This window comes from Dermacentor silvarum, chromosome 2 (assembly GCF_013339745.2).
Source record: "Dermacentor silvarum isolate Dsil-2018 chromosome 2, BIME_Dsil_1.4, whole genome shotgun sequence".
Classification (NCBI taxonomy): Eukaryota; Metazoa; Arthropoda; class Arachnida; order Ixodida; family Ixodidae; genus Dermacentor; species Dermacentor silvarum.
The window spans coordinates 27,779,171-27,795,082 of NC_051155.1; the positions used below are offsets into that span (position 1 = coordinate 27,779,171).

The 15,912-nt window shown below is 46.7% G+C and overlaps 1 protein-coding gene across 2 annotated transcripts in view; it reads left to right on the top strand.

Moving 5' to 3' along the window:
* The window catches only part of LOC119441379 (solute carrier family 52, riboflavin transporter, member 3-B), a 91,558-nt gene that overhangs the window by 44,608 nt on the left and 31,038 nt on the right, over positions 1-15,912 (top strand). The window contains exon 1 of one of the 2 annotated variants that reach the window (XM_049661219.1): positions 1,159-1,828. The exons of the other annotated variant lie outside the window; for it this stretch is intronic. The gene's annotated coding sequence lies outside the window, so the exon portion shown is untranslated. Of the gene's footprint in view, positions 1-1,158; positions 1,829-15,912 lie in introns of those variants that run through there. 2 annotated transcript variants of the gene reach the window in all.

A 15,912-nucleotide genomic window follows, 5' to 3' on the forward strand; every position in this document is an offset into this window, starting at 1 on the left:
AAGAGAGAGAGAAAGATAGAGATAGAGTGAGAGAGAGAGAAACAAAGAAATCATCAGCCCTTCCCCTGTCGAGAAAATGGGGGTAAGCGAAGGTTGTGTTTGTACTAGACCTACTACTTTCCCTTTCCTAGTACTTTTCGTTCCCTTTTGTGGTACTTTTCGTACCCTTTCTTTCTACTCTTGTTTCCTTTTCGTGCATCTTTTGCTTCCGGTGCGTTGTGCGTTTCCTGCCCTCGATGCATTCATTTTATAAACGTTTATGTTTTATTACCGTGACATGTGAACTTTACGTTATCCTGACGAAGGTCAGATACACGCACGACAACCTTTGCTTACCCCCCTTTTCTCGACAGGGGAAAGCCGCATGCTTTCGGCTGGTGAATTTTTCTTGTTGCTCTACAATTTTCTCATTTATACTTTTCATCTGACTATTATAATTGAGAAGTTCATTAATTAAATATTTAATTAGGATTAGATATGTAATCAGACGAAATAAAAAAATAATCTTAGTATCTCCAAGCGACTGCACGCAACATTACCTTGGTTCTGTCCAGCTACGTGGCATTTGCATATTGTTAAGCGTTGGTGCATGATATATAGATCACCCTACATATATATATATATATATATATATATATATATATATATATATATATAGAGAGAGAGAGAGAGAGAGAGAGAGAGAGAGATCAGATCATTTGCGGTTTTCCCCTCCACTCTAGAAACAGTTGGTACGTACGCCACTGCGAACGACAGCATATATATATATATATATATATATATATATATATATATATATATCGAGAGAGAGAGAGAGATCAGATCATTTGCGGTTGTCCCCTCCACTCGAGAAACAGTTGGTACGTACGCCACAGCGAACGACAATCTTTCTGACACAACGCCCGAAACACTGTCACCAGGAGCCGCATGCTGTGTTGTCACCAAGGAGAACACGACGCAGCGGCCATCGTGTAGACGCGGCGGCAAGCCATGTAGCAATGCGATGCCGCCAGCGCGAAGTGGGCGAAGTGGCCGTGCCGAGCCTCAGCGGCCTCAGCTACTTATCATAATTTACTACAGATGGCGGTAGTTGTATGGTCGCTCGACGAGTCCGGCGTTTCCAGTGTGCCAGGTGAAGTCGGAAACGTCATGCCGGAGGCGCTAAAGTCGCTATAATTTACCCTGCGCTTTAAACTTTTAACGTCAGCCGCATCAGTGCGGTGACCAGTTGTTGCTGCAGTACAAGTGCACAAGTGCGCGGCGAGCGAGCGTTTTGTTGTTTGTCGAAGGTGCAAACTCAACACGCGCGCATCAGTGAACTGTAAGTAGGCCAGCATGCTTCTGGTGAGCCAAGCTAGCGTGCGATGCACTCTGCTCCAGCGGCTGCGTCCTGGGATAGGATATGCTCCAGCTACTGTTCCCGCGCCGCCAGCAGACTGTAGAGCGTCGAATTTTCTCCACGTAGTGTAACTGCGCCGCGCGTGAATCACATCCGCGTTACGGCGGAATATATCCCCGCACCTTTAGCTTAGCCACCCCAATGCGCTTTTCTTCTCCGGACGGAGACAGAACACATCGAGGCTATGCTCATTGAACGTACACAATGAGATGCGGAAAACCGGTTTGACTCTGTGAGTACCTCGCATTAAAATAACATCGCGGGCGCGCAACGGCGTTGGCACAGTGCACGAAGCAGCTAGCAGAGTATACAACTCTGTGGCTAGCGGACGTGCGGAACCTGTTCGCTAAGAAACGGGAACGGCATACAAGCAAGGGAAGCAGACGACCCTCGCTGGTTCTCTACAGTCAGCATAGTACGTCACTTCCGGTGAGTGGTAATGGCAGCGTTTCGTTTTTTTGTTTTTTTTTTCTCTATGAAAAACATCCATTTTTGCGAGCGTTTTGTGACGCACCCACTCGCACTTCATGCGTAAATTTTTGCAAAGAGGTTAAATTATCTGAAACGGGAACAATTTACGCGATCCAAAATTGCGTTGCAGTTGGCCAAACTGCACGTACGCGTGCCGGCGCGTGATAGCTCGCGCCAGTGCGCCTCAAGGCTGTTTCACATGCTGCGAGTGGAGCGAAAATAAGCGGTGCACTCGCACGCGTCGGAATGCGATTTTTAGGGGGCTCATTTCACACGATTGCGATTTTAACAATGCGATTGGTGCGACGCCCAGTGTTGCTTGCTGCCAGATTTTGTTGCATACGCCGCATAATTTTTAACATGGAATGAAATAACTTGTGCGTTACAACATTATTGATCAGTCTTTAATAGGAGCGAATAATAGGCGTCCTACGTACTTTAAAAACGCTTCGACGTCTAAATTTGTTATGGAGTGCGCAATATCGTTTCCTGAAGTTCAGTGTGAGGCGACATGGCATGGCACGGCATGGTAAGAACTTTATTTTGGTCCAGAGAAACTAGGGCCCGAGGGCAAAAGCCCCCAGGCTAAGTCGGTGGCTCCGCCCACGTAGGCACCGGTAGGCCAAAGGCTTTCCCGATGTCGTGAGCTCTCCGGACGGCCAGGAGTTGATCTTGGCGCCATGGAATAGGCAAACTGTTCTCTATCTTCTAAACTTTCAGAGTTAAATTTAATTACTCTCAGCGTCAGTCGTCTCTGCGTCCGTCGCAACATAGAATCCCTAATGCTCTTGCACTCATTAACTCATCGAACTCTTCTTCCCTTAGTACATAGTACATACATACAATTTCCGGAACGTTCCTCACCTAGGAGGTATCACCATCATGTTGCAGTCTATCGGTCACGAAATGATGCGTTAAATATAGTTTTTTTTCCCTTCAACCATTGAATATTGGAACTCGCTGCCGGGCGCCATTCGTTCTCTTCCGTTGGACGATTTCTTGCTTAAACTTGAATGTTGTTGATCTATTTCCTATTGCTGGTTTAGGTTTTTCACTCTCATGCTGCTTATATCTGGGCTTTTTTGTATCCTGTACAACTGTATACTAGGAGAATGCCAGCAAACTTGAAAGTAGAAAAAAATCGAGAAGCAGACATAAACAAAGTGACAGGAAGGTGGCTGGATTAACAACTGTTTGAGTTGTTGTTGTTGTTTGAGTTGTTAATCCAGCCACTTTCCTGTCACTTTGTTTATGTCTGCTTCTCGATTTTTTCTACTATCAAGTTTGCTGGCATTCTCCTAGTATAAAAATGTACCAACTAGCCCAACAAGCCACTCTCAAGTACAACTGTATAGTATAGTAAGTACAACAGCCCCACTCCTGTCATAGACCTGACGGGGCTGCAGTATGTAAAAATAAATAAAAAACGCTGTTCTCAGCTGGTCGCTCAGCGCTGTGTGCTATCTCGTTTGCCCTCTGTGTCCGTGTGGTTCTGCCTGCGCTACAACAAATTACAGGAGGACCTATCAACAAGCCCATATAGCTACCCCCCCCCATCGCATATGCAGTATTCACAATTTGGCTGCAGCGAAGTCTTCATGTCAGCGTAGAGATCCCTTCGCGCTACCCGAGCTTAGCGTCAGCTTCTGAAGAAAGGATGTGTGTATATTGCTCGTAATTGTGCATAAGCCATTCCTGCTTCTAGCCCTATTCTTGCACCAAACTTAGCAGCAAGCACAAACCCAAAAGCTCACGTCTGCCCCTTATAGGAGCCGCAAATCATCTGTGTGTGATTACTGAACGTGCGATGGAATTTGTGTTGCGAACTTAAATCTTAGCGCTCGCCTGGCTCGTCCATCGCTGCGCGTGTGCTATAATTATCTACAAAAGTTATCTCTGAATATTTCGGAAGGTGTAAAAGCCGACACCACAATTTTTTAGGAGCTGCAGTCACTTGTGTAGGTAGCATCACAGCATTCTAACAGACAGGGGCGTCGTCTACTTTGTCGTCCTGTGTATCGCACTGTTAGTATACTGCGAATCTGTATCAAGAAGCTTAAATCAATATGCTTGAGTACGTAGCGCGGCGGCGTATATCCACTCTGCAAACGTTAAATACGTTGTCAGGTTTACATTTGTATATTTATTAACAAAATAGAGTGCTAGAATTTTGTATTTGTAGTGGAAAGCGTAAAGTAGGAACGCAATCGTAACTATCGGCCAACCTTGTTGACATGAGCGTGCCTCTATCTGCTTCAGCACATTATCCTGAAAGTGGGGCTGAAAACCCTAGGTTACCAAAATTCTATGGAATTGGAGCAGTTGTTATGGTTCCTTTATTGGAAACTAAAACAAGCATCCCAATCTGTTAAGCTAGTCTTCTGGTTTACCTGTATTAGACCAATGATAGAGCATGCTAATTTCAAACTAGTATATTCTACAAAAAAATAATAGAGTGCAAGGAAAACGTCAAGGTACTATCTAAATATTGTATTCGCAAAATTTTATACCTGCCTGCATTACCCAATGGTCTAAAAAGTGAATCTGAATCCTTTCTTTTTTGCTGTTGAATAGTGGCTTGAATGTCATTAGCATACTACATATTGTGCTGAGGGAAAGTGTTCAGCATTGACAGTATCTCTAAGCTTTTATGTGAGCTTTCTTCATGAACACTATTGAAATAAGGCTGTCTAACTTTGCAAGTCTTAGAATCTAAACATTGCAAAATTTTTGAGGAGACCACATGGAAATTTTGAGCTACACAATAAAAAGTGTGCCTAAGTACAAGTACCGACTCAACACACTTAAGTGGTTCAGAGGCCGGCAGCAGAATGCAACAGCTTCCGTAGCTGCCACCTCGAGGTGTCTCCTAGGTTCCACGTATGCTTCTCCTATAGCCCGTGGACCCGGCAAGCAGCATGATCATGCGTGGTCTCATTGCAGTGTTGGCCTGTATTTTTTTCTGTGCAATAAATGGCGGCCGACTGATTCTGCATGTACATGTATTTAGCATTCGTGTGCATCTTATTAAGCGCATGTGCTTGTATCATCTTCTTAATTGTGGTACTTGCAGTGATATGTTTATTCTTATATGTTGCACTACAGTAATTTATTAAACTTTTTGTTGAAATGTACAAAATTTGGCCACCGAATAATGGCCAAGATAGCTATCATCGCAGAAAATATGATGCTGATCCAATGCAGTTGTTGGAATAGTCATGAGTCGAAGCTTTCACGCAACGGCCAATTAAAATATATAAAATCAACGGCAATGTGTGCAATCCTCTTTATTTACATCCGATGCGACAACGACTCCTACACAGTGTTTGCTAATGCACCGCACAGGTCACAACTTTAATACCGTATAATATATACATAGTTCGGTGAACTCAAACGTCAGCTCACTAAGACTTGGACCGACCCGTGAGGCTGAGTTTGTGTGAGCCATGGCTGAGTATAAATTTGGTGATTGTGAGTCAGAGCAAGCTCGGCTGAGCAGAACTTAGGTGAATATGAGCCAGAGCGAGCTCGGCTGAGTAGAATTTTGGGGAATATCTGTCGGAGCAAGCTGGGCTGAATATAATTTTGGCAGAGCTTGAGTTCGCGTGAGCTAGGCTGAGTAGAATTTTGGGAAGTCTGCACACTCATGCCATTAAATCACACCATGGAATGAAGCAATAAGCATCTGCATCCCGACCTATGCCTTGTGATACACCTGCACACTTTATTTATAGTTGTGGATGTACAGCTAGAACCATCCGAACTTGAAAAGATGCTAGCATTTGCAGGAAATGATGCAACCGGCTCACTTCACCACACAATTTTGATTTGCTTTTGCTTAAGGTGTTATCTACTCTTTAAAAAAACACCGCCCAAGCACTGCGAACAGATGGTTAACCAGCGAAGCTGAAACGTGCGGCCCCTGTCTTTAGTAGTGAGTTAATGCCGACGCTGTATTGAAGCGTTTCTCAATTATTGGTTACAAGTTTGTGTTTCTAGTGGAACGCAAGTGCCAATGGCGGGTGGATGCTGCCATTGGCACTTGCCATTTTTTTTAGTCCACCCCCACAAGATGTAGTATAATGTTGGTCTATCGCCCCACCGCGGACAAATATCCAGGTAGACCGTCGGATTAAATTTGTTTAGCTCTAATAAATTTGGATAAACGTTTGTTTGAACTTTTTGGAGGTCTGCGGCCTCCCCACCTTTGAGGAATTTATGGGGAGTTCCGTATCTGTATCAGCGAGATTTCTCACGCAATATTCGATCTATTGTATACAAATAAAAAACATTTACTTTTTGTAGAGATGCTTACTCACTATCTTAGATAAAAGGAAAATATAAAGTTCGAAGTATATAGCATCAGTGAACACCAGATGGTCCGAGTGAGTGCGAGTCAAAACACACGCTCTATCAAAACACATCTGGCGGCCGTGGTTGAAGTGAGGCCACATAGGTGTGATTATGAATCTGAGTGGGTCGAGGTGGCGTTGTACTGACAATAACGCTATTCATATTCAGCGAAAGGATAGTGCAAGAAAGATTAATTTCCTAGACAAAGATAAAAGAATATCCTTACTAATCCCGTTACCGCCTTTTTCTCACTCTCCGGCATCTTTGTCAGAGAAGAGAATCCTGGGACACTGGTTCAGACAGGACTCATCACATAAAGCTGCAAACGCGTTGCTGCGATTGCGGAGTATTGAGGTACTAGTTTGTTCATTTTAACGACTGTTTACTAACAGCGCAGCACAAAACGATAGCACCTAGCTGCATGTGTGAACCATGGTTTCATTCGCTCAAGATAATTGGAAGGAGCAGTAACGCATGCGCACGAGAATATATTACACTAAGAAAAGAGGTAGCGTCTGTGCCATTTACACGACCAGATCGTTGATTAGCGTGGAAATGCTCTTTCTGGGTTACGGTAATCGAAAAGCGCAAAAGGCGGGACATAAATTAAGATGACAGTCACATAGATGTGTTTGTCGTAGATGTATTCCCTTCTCCATGCACTAACCAGCCCAATTTAGCACACTATTGCAGTTTCTTCCTGGATTATATATTGCCTTTTGATCAATTCTGTGTGGGTGTGTGGGAGGGGGGACGGGGCGGATGCTAGTATGTATTGTCACCGTACGCACTTGCGCAATGGCTCTTGACCATGCAGTATATCTTATAACGCCTTAGGTTACAATATACACCTTGGTAGTCTGCGTTTGAACTTTCTTCATGTATCTCCTTGTGTGTTGTCCCTTTTCTCGGCTTGCACAATTAGTAAACAGTCCGCTACTTGACAAAATGTGAACTGTGTCAAAGAGTCTAACGCGCTCCATCGCCTTTATATGACCACCATTTTTCCCTGTACATATTCTATTTAGTCTCTACTTGTATGACCTTTAGTTCTCTTTAACGTCTTTCCGTGGCAGAAGGGAACCAGCCAGCCATTATTGCCGTGGCTAACCTCCCGGTCTTTCCTTCTCCTTTTCCTCCTTTTCTCTTGTCAGACTCCACCAGCCTCGAGGAGTTATTTACACAGGGCACCGCGCGAAGGACAAAAAAGCAAATTTAATGCGCAAGGCATTGTAATCGACTGCCGATTCCCCAGAGCGGGTGGCGCCTATTCACTGGGGAACAACAATACCGCAGCTGAGGAGAACAGATGAGTTGAGGAGAAATGGCGAAGTAAACGTTGCACACATGTGTTTTCATTCTTCAACATGTACTGATATAATCTCGACCGGGTGAGGTGGGTCGCCACCGCAGGAATCAGGAGACGGCGATGAAGGCGGGCATCGTGATGATGAAAAAATTAGAAAAGATTATATTCACTTCATTGGTACATGGTTTTGACTCTATCCGAGTCTCGAGCGGTTCCCTTAACATGGGGGCCAGGACGGCCTTAAATAACCCCTCGTGGTCTTGTGGTAGCCGATGCTTCCTTCGGGGAACTTGTGGAAGTGTCAGTCCTCTGTCGGGTGGTCAAGTTGACGACCTCCTCCCCCTAGGGTCCTCTCCTTTGGTAGCTCGCCTTTTTCGTCTGCTCAGGTCGTAGATGTGTGACGCTTTCTCGGGGATGAAGGAAATTATCTCGTCACGGGAAAGGCGCTCGGGTTGGTTTCCCACATTTGAGAGGTACAGTTTCCAGGAAGATCATAACCGCCTCTTGGGGATGAAGATAATTTCCCCGACACGGGGACGTGCGCGGGTTTGGTTTCCCGCAACTGAGATGCAGAGTTCCAAGCCGATCATAACAGTGCCATGTTGGCTTCGCTAACTCAGCAGTTTTTGATATAGTGTGGTTCAGGCGTAGTGGGTATAGGAAGGAGTTACCTACTACGACGACCGTCCCTGCCACTCTTTGAAGGACCCCGCAGGGGCGTCTGCGTAAGCAGGCGTTTGGTGCGTTGCGACACCACGTACCCGAGCACATGAGGGTTGGACCCTCCCGCGTGTAGCCGTGCGCGGCTTAGCCGTGTCCGGGGAAAAGGGGATCCTGGGGGTTGAGCCGATGCCGGGTGTTTGGACCTTTACGGCCCCTCGGCGGAGGCAACACACCTCTTTGGCCTCTGCTTCACGTAGACGGCACCCCCGGACTGACCCACCCGGGGAAAACCGGTGGTCGCCTTTTCCTGTCCCCCTCTCCAACCTTTTGCTTTCCTATCTCCTTTCTTTTACTCTCCTATCATCTCTTCTCTTCCGTCCCTTCCTAATTTTCACAGGCGGCTTGGGTTAACCTTGTGTATGTGCCCTCCCTTGGGTATAATATATTAGGTTATAGTGGCAATGTACGGTTGGCGCCTGCAGCCTTACGCGTTAAGTGCTGCAGCGTCCCCTAGTTGGGCTCCGTGGTGGGTGGCCGCCATTGCCGCCAAAATAAACCAAACCAGTATGGGAACGCCTGCATTTCCCCGTTTACTTGATCGTCACCCTCACAAGAGGGGACGCACCGAAGAACTATTAAGCTTATTCAGACCAAGAGAAATTTTCCCCCGTTACCAAGTAGTTCACAGTGAGAAAACCGAAAAACCAGCAAGAACCGTATCCCCTTTTCTAGTCGCAAAAGGCTTGACGGACGCCCTTGGCCCAGGTTACAAAGTCACCAAAATGGCGAGCGGGGACCTCCTCCTTGAGATCCGTGATAAAGAGCAGCACAATAAACTCAACAAGCTTGTGGCATTTGGAGACATTCCTGTTACCGTTTCACCTCACCGTTCTATGAATACAGCACGCGGAGTAATTTCTGATGCAGATCTCATTGACTTGTCCGAAACCGAATTATTGGAGGGCTGGAAAGAGCAAAATGTAACCAACGTACAGCGTATCATTATCCGACGAGACAATAAAGAAATTCCTACAAAACACCTGATCCTGACCTTTGCCACTTGCGATCTGCCACAAACAATAGAAACCGGATACACTAAGATAGCTGTCAGACCATACATTCCTAATCCCAGAAGATGCTTCCAATGTCAAAGATTTGGCCACGGCTCGCAGAGCTGCCGTGGCAGATTGACATGTGCGAAATGTGGAACCCAAGGTCATGCCTCAGACAACTGTGAAGCGACACCTCACTGTGTAAACTGTGATGGTGAGCATCCAGCTTACTCCCGGTCTTGTCCGAACTGGAAAAAAGAAAAAGAAATCATCACTCTCAAAGTCCGTGAAAACATATCGTTTAAGGAAGCACGCAAAAGGTGCTCACCATTCCACACGACCACTTACGCTGATGCGGCGCGTCAAGGGGCAGCGTCGCAGCGGCTATTGCCACCTGCCCAGCCTGCGCGCAGCGAGCTGTCGCTTGTGGCTCCTGCCCCTAGGGTGGAAGTAGCGAAGTCTACTCCACCCAACCAGCAAACAGGCCCGGTTACCCTAGGGTTGCCGGCACCACAACAGCCCTCGGTAGCAGCCTGCGCTACGCGTAACGAACCTGCAGGCCCGCCAGCAGCTCCCACGGTGGGTGCAGTCAAGGCTGCCTCACCCTCACGGGCCCCTGCTGGCGCAGGCAACAGCCGGCGCAGCTCAGGCCCAAAGGCAACCCCATCGACCTCCGGGATGATGGGCGCAAATGTCTCGTCCTTCGCGGCGAGACTTTCTCGTGAAACTTCTCGCTCGCAAGAGCGCGTGTCCGGCGCCTCACAAGAGGCAATGGACACCACACCCATCCTGACGGCGCACCAAGCGCCTAAGGAGCGGCGAGGTTCGCTCGACCGCTTCAGAAAGGACAAATCCCGCGTTACAGGGCCTGGAAAAGGTTCTGTAATCTAAGGCAACACTTCCTTTTTGTACACACAGCACCAATTTTACTTTCAGTATGGATATACAAATCATACAGTGGAACGTCCGAGGCATTCTTAGGAACCTCGATGATGTGCAAGAAATTCTCCACGAACACAATCCAAAAGTGCTGTGTGTACAGGAAACTCACTTAAAATCGGAACATGCAAACTTTCTTCGACAGTATGTTACGTTTCGTAAAGACCGCGATGATGCTCTTGCATCTTCAGGCGGTGTTGCCATTATAATTCAGAAAAGCATAGCGTGTCAACGTTTACCGCTGCAAACGCCCCTCGAAGCAGTGGCAGTTCGACTTGTTCTCTTAAACAAACTCGTCACCATTTGCTCGCTTTACATACCCCCACATTACCGCTTACACAAACATGAATTCCAGTCCCTAATAGACGAATTACCAGAACCTTATCTTGTTCTTGGGGATCTGAATGCACACAGCGGACTGTGGGGCGACTCTCGCACCGATGCTCGAGGCCGTCTAATTGAAGGCTTTCTTTTCTCATCCGGTGCATGTCTGCTAAACAAAAAAGAACCTACATATTATTGTCTTGCAAACAAAACTTTTTCTTCTATAGATCTCAGCATAGCTTCTCCATCCATATTTCCTGAACTTGAATGGGAAGTTATAAACAACCCTTACGGGAGCGACCATTTCCCCATACTGCTGAGAACACCAAGACAATACGAATCTCCACCACACGCTCCCCGGTGGAAGGTCGATGCAGCGGACTGGGAGAAATTCCAAAAACTTACCAGTACGCTCTCGTGGGCTGACATTTCATCAGTCGGAATTGACGGTGCCGTCGAATATTTTACTAATTTCATAATTGATGCAGCTTTTAAATGTATTCCCCAAACAAGTGGACTTTCTAGCAAACGCCGTGTTCCGTGGTGGAATGAACAATGCCGGAACGCACGTAGGCAGCAGAACAAAGCATGGAGGCAGCTTCGCGATTTTCCTACTACTGAAAACCTCGTCAATTTCAAGAAAACAAAGTCCCAAGGTAGGAGAACGCGCAGACAAGCCAGAAGAGACAGCTGGCAAAAATTCTTATCAAGCATCAATTCGTACACGGATGAGGCCAAGGTTTGGAACAGGGTCAATAGAGTAAGAGGGCGACAAACACATCCGCCTCCCCTGGTACACACGCAGGGAGACAGCCTGGAGGACCAAGCGAACCATCTGGGTGCACATTTTTAACATGTGTCCAGTTCATCACACTATTCTCCAGCATTTATGAAATACAAAACAGCAATAGAAAAACAAAAACTAGACCGAAAGAGCACCGGGAACGAGCCATACAACTTACCTTTCTCTCTAGCAGAACTGCATGCATCACTCACCTGCTGCAACCAATCTGCCCCAGGCTCTGACCGCATACTATACGAAATGTTGAAGAACCTGCCCTCCGAAACGAAGAAAACCCTTCTCTGTCTGTATAACTGTGTATGGACCTCTGGCAAGATCCCCTCTGCCTGGAAAGAGGCCATAGTGATTCCTATCCTGAAGCAGGGCAAGGATCCATCGTCCGTATCGAGTTATCGGCCCATAGCTCTAACAAGCTGCATCTGCAAAGTCTTCGAGAAGATGATAAACCGCCGTCTGATACATTTCCTAGAATCAAACAAGCTGCTTGACCCATACCAGTGTGGATTTCGCGACGGCCGATCCACCACTGACCATCTGATACGCCTAGAGGCTCAGATTCGTGAGGCTTTTGTCCACAAGCAATTCTTCCTGTCTGTTTTCCTCGACATGGAAAAAGCATACGACACCACCTGGCGATTCGGAATACTAAGAGACCTCGCACACTTTGGAATACGTGGCATTATGCTGAATATCATTGAAAGTTATCTGTCCAACCGCAGATTCCGTGTCCGTGTGGGTAGCGCCTTATCAAGACGATATGTGCAGGAAACTGGAGTACCACAGGGTGGTGTGCTTAGTTGCACCCTCTTTATCGTGAAAATGAACTCTCTGCGTCTGTACATCCCACGCAACATATTTTATTCAGTATATGTCGACGATGTACAGATAGGGTTCACGTCATGTAACCTTGCAATCTGTGAGCGGCAGGTTCAGCTTGGTCTGAACAAACTGTCTAAGTGGGCAGACGAGAATGGGTTTCGGCTTAACCCACAAAAGTCCACATGCGTCCTCTTCTCCAGAAAGAGAGGTCTGCACCCTGATCCCAACATCGAGATACAGGGTGAGGGTCTACCTGTAAAAACGGAACACAAATTCTTGGGCGTAATTCTAGACCCGAAGCTAACATTTATCCCACATCTAAAGTACCTAAAAAACAAGTGCATGAAAACAATGAACATCCTGAAAGTGTTGTCTCGCACTGCGTGGGGTAGTGACACAAGATGTCTATTGAATCTCTATAAGAGCCTCATCCGATCCCGTATAGACTACGGTTCCATTATATATCACTCTGCGACGCTGAGCGCCTTGAAGATGTTGGACCCTGTCCACCATCTGGGTATCCGCCTTTCTACGGGTGCGTTCAGAACAAGCCCCGTAGAAAGCCTGTACGCTGAATCAAATGAATGGTCGCTCCATCTGCAGAGAACGTACTTATCCTTTGCATATTTCCTAAAAGTGAACTCAAACAATACGCACCCTACCTACACAATCATAAATGATCTGTCCAGTGCCCAAACCTTTCAGAACCGCCCCTCCGTGAGAAGGCCCTACGCACTGCGAGTAAGAAGTCTTGCCGAAGAAATGGATGTGTCGCTCCACGAGCACAATGTCATGCCCCCTCCTGTACAGCTGCCGCCATGGCAGTGGCAGCTGATTGACTGTGATCTGTCCTTCATTGAGGTTACAAAGCATGCGCCGGTCGTACATATCCGCATGCACTTCCTTGAATTGCAGCACAAGTACTCTTGTCCAGAATATTTTACTGACGCTTCAAAGTCGCTCGCTGGCGTGTCTTACGCGGCGGTCGGTCCATCCTTTTCGGCTGCGGGAGCTCTACACCCAAACACAACCATCTTTACAGCGGAGGCCTACGCCATCCTGGCGGCGGTTAAACACATCAAACAGTTAGACATACCCAAGGCAGTCATTTATACTGACTCTTTGAGCGTATTGAAATGTCTAAAAACTCTAAGTAGGCACAGAAACCCCGTAATTGTAGCTCTTTATTCCACCATTTGCACCGCGTATGTATCGAAGCAGCAAATTGTGCTCTGCTGGGTGCCAGGGCACCGCGAGATCGAAGGGAATGAGTTGGCCGACAAGCTAGCCACATCCGTTCGCACAGACGCTGCCACTTCACCCATAGCTGTCCCTGTAATGGACCTAAAACCCTTTCTCAAGAAAAAGGTCAGGGCCTACTGGCAACGTCTGTGGGACAGAGAAACGAGCAACAAATTACACACTATAAAGCCTCAACTCGCTCATTGGCCACCAGAATCGAAGACACGCCGCACACAAGTTACACTTTGTAGACTCAGAATAGGACACACATACAGTACACACGCATACTTATTGTCCGGTGGCGATCCGCCTGTCTGTGATAAATGTGGCGAGCCACTTAGTGTACTTCACGTCCTCCTGCAATGCCCTGAACTGGAGCCTCAGAGGAAAAGACATTTTTCATTATCATTACGGCAGAATCTACCATTGCATCCATGTATGTTTTTGGGCAATGAACCTCTTTTTAAATACCAATCCGTTATCGCGTTTTTAAAGGATATACCTAACTTTCGTGTTATATATCCAGGTGACTTGTAGCACGGCCTCTCTGGAGAGGCCGCTGCTGCGGTATTTTATTAAAGAAAGCACGTGCCTCCGGGTCTTTGTGTACAAAGGCTTCCGGTAGGCGTCGTGCTACTTTTATACTCTTAATACTCTAAGCACCATGACCATTTCTCATCCATTCACTACCCATAGATCATTCCACACGTCACTGCCATAATTCTATTCGATATATGTTTTACGCTTCTATACCGCGATTTGTTCTTAGGCCCCTTTACAGCCACATTGCATCCCGTCATCGGAACTCACTGATCATGGCAAACATACCATTCATTGTCTTGGCGCTCTTTGGCCACATTTGGCCCTTGCGCCACAAAACACCAAATATCATCATCATCCATTTGAAGGAGCCACCACTTTCTTCGTGCAATGAAGTTTCACAATATTTTTAGTCCTATCATGTCGCGATTTACAGCAAGAAAGGCGCTGTAGGTGCCTGGATAACACGGCTACCAGTAAAGATAAAGGTACTGTGAACGATCCGAACTAAATCCACGGCGAAAACTAAACCGTCTTTATGTTTATTACGCTACAACAAAAGACAATGTGCAACCGAGCTGTCATCATTATAAAAAAGGAAACCTGGTTGGTTGGTTGTTATTAAGCAGAAAAAAAAGCCAAACCCGGAGATTTGGTTGTTCCTAGTGGGTCAAGTCGACACTCGAGACACTTACTCAAAAGGTGGAAATCTCCCGCTTAATTCTGGACCGTTGGCAACCCTATTTCTTACCCACCACTGTATGCACCGCGGTATCCCGGTGTTCATGGCGTTGCGCTAATGAGCTCGCAGGCGCGGCAGCCTACTGTCGGTGGAGACGAAATGTCAAGACACTCGTCTACTGCTAACGCTAAAGAAACCTCAGATGACCAAATTTTTGAGGCAACCCCGACTACAGAGTGCTTCATAATCATATTGTGCTTCTGCCGCATCAAATGCAGAATTTTTTTTTACCTGCCCCTGCAGTGGATATCCAGCTTATACGAGACCAAACAGCCACATAATTTTTATTGTTCTCTTCTCATCGAGCTGGTGTCATTTCCGCAACATTGTGTTCGCTCAAAGTTACAGGGACGAAAATTAGTGACACTGATAAGAGTGAGCAAAAATACACTCACAAAACAAAGATACTACTGGCAAATCACAGCGACATGCGTATTATTATGGTGGCCTTGTTCTCACACGCGTCGTAGACATTCCATGGCTTCAAGCACGGTGTCATCCAAGGGCTGACTCCGCCGCGAGAACGTAATGTGAGTGCGCTTCTGTCGGGGCATCTCCGTCACTATACCCATCAAGCAACGTGTTGCTGGGCGAGGTGGTTCATAGCTGCGTGTACTTAGCACGAGGTAGAAAAACACAGACAGACACAGGACAGCCGCTATTTGCAACCCGCAATTTATCATGGCAGAGAACATACCTATAAACCCGCCGCGGTTGCTCAGTGGCTGTGGTGTTGGGCTGCTGAGCACGAGGTCGCGGGATCGAATCCCGGCCACGGCGGCCGCATTTCGATGGGGGCGAAATGCGAAAACACCCGTGTACTTAGATTTAGGTGCACGTTAAAGAACCCCAGGTGGTCCAAATTTCCGGAGTCCCCCACTACGGCGTGCCTCATAATCAGAACTGGTTTTGGCACGTAAAACCCCATAATTGTAAATTTTTAACATACCTATAAAGACATTAGAAAGTTATGCAACAAAAGGTGGGGTAAGGGGGAGGGGAGCAGGAGGGCAAGGTTACCTCGCATAAGCCCTAATAGATATTTAATCATCTCCAATCCATTGATGCATTCTAACCTGTCTTCCATGCTGGGCACCATTTAAATGGGTCTTTATAATTGAAGCCTTCCTATTCATTTTCGTATAAAGTGCTTCCATTGAAAAATTCTTCGAGCAATTTTTTTGCCGTGCCTCTCAGGGTGCCGCCTCGACATACAGAGCACCACCTATGGAATTGTTTCTCATAATTAAATATACA